The sequence below is a fragment of the Poecilia reticulata genome, unplaced genomic scaffold (genome assembly GCF_000633615.1).
Source record: "Poecilia reticulata strain Guanapo unplaced genomic scaffold, Guppy_female_1.0+MT scaffold_255, whole genome shotgun sequence".
Taxonomy (NCBI): domain Eukaryota; kingdom Metazoa; phylum Chordata; class Actinopteri; order Cyprinodontiformes; family Poeciliidae; genus Poecilia; species Poecilia reticulata.
Window position 1 is genome coordinate 238,679 of NW_007615039.1, and position 1,161 is coordinate 239,839.

The following is a 1,161-nucleotide window of genomic DNA, read 5'->3' on the forward strand; positions in this document are numbered from 1 at the left end:
GTTCCCGTTTTATCTTCAGAGGTTCTGGTTCCTCTAGATCCCTTTTCATCTGCAGAGGTTCTGGTTCCTCTTGCTCCTGTTTTATCTGCAGAGGTTCTGGTTCCTCTAGTTCCTGTTTTATCTGCAGAGGTTCTGGTTCCTCTTGGTCTAAATTGGAGTTTTCCTCCTGGTTGTTGGGCTCATTGAGAACCTCCTCCTCTTTAAACAGATCTGAATAAAAAGAAAAAGCAAAACCTTTTAAATGTCATCTAAACATGGTTTTCTTTGATTATTTTAAAATTAAATACTTATAAATATAAAAAATTAAGTTATCGTATTTTCCGGATTATAAGGCGCATGCTAAAACTTATGGTCAACAACACAAAAAAAAAGTAATGGAAACATAACAGGAAGTTTAGTTGAACTTTATTCGACTATGTAACAATACACACGTTATTTTTTATTCCTGTTCCACAAATCCATCAAAGTCCTCTCCTTCTGTGTCTGAATTGAACAGCTGGGCAATTTCGTCATCAAACATGCCAGGTTCCCTCTCATCATTGTCGGAGTCAGTCTCGTTGCCAGGTGGCTGTTCAGCAATGATGCCGGCTTTCGCTAAAGCTCGGACAACAGTTAAGGCAGATACATCAGCCCAGGCATCCACAATCCATTCACACATGGTGGCGTAACTCGCCCGGCGCTGCCTCCCTGCCTTAGTAAACGTGTGTTCGCAGTCTGTCGTCCATCGCTCCCACGCCGCTCGCAACTTCTTTTTGAACGCCCTGTTTACACCAATGTCCAGCGGTTGGAGTTCTTTTGTTAATCCTCCCGGAATGACGGCAAACTCCGAATTAGTTTGCTTCACTTCCTTTTTCAAAGTAGCAGTGAGATGGGCGCGCATGGAGTCACAGATGAACAGGGACGGTGATGCGTGGAAAAACCTACCTGGTTTTTACCAGAGGCGTAAGCTGCAGAACTCGGACAACAATTCTCTGATTGGTTTATTGCTGCTGGCGTACGTACTGCACACTTTACGTCTCTGTGTCAGGGACAGATTTTGGAATTCAGTGCACACATAAGGCGCACCGGGGAATAGAGAGGGGTGCATATTTTGGCAGGCTGGAAATCCATATTGCCCAAAAATGCATCCCTGTGCTAACTTTGAGAAATAAAGAGTTAAAA

General features: G+C 43.5%; 1 pseudogene; it reads right to left on the bottom strand.

Moving 5' to 3' along the window:
• Positions 1-1,161, bottom strand: part of LOC103460540 (gastrula zinc finger protein XlCGF57.1-like) — a 6,572-nt pseudogene that overhangs the window by 2,850 nt on the left and 2,561 nt on the right.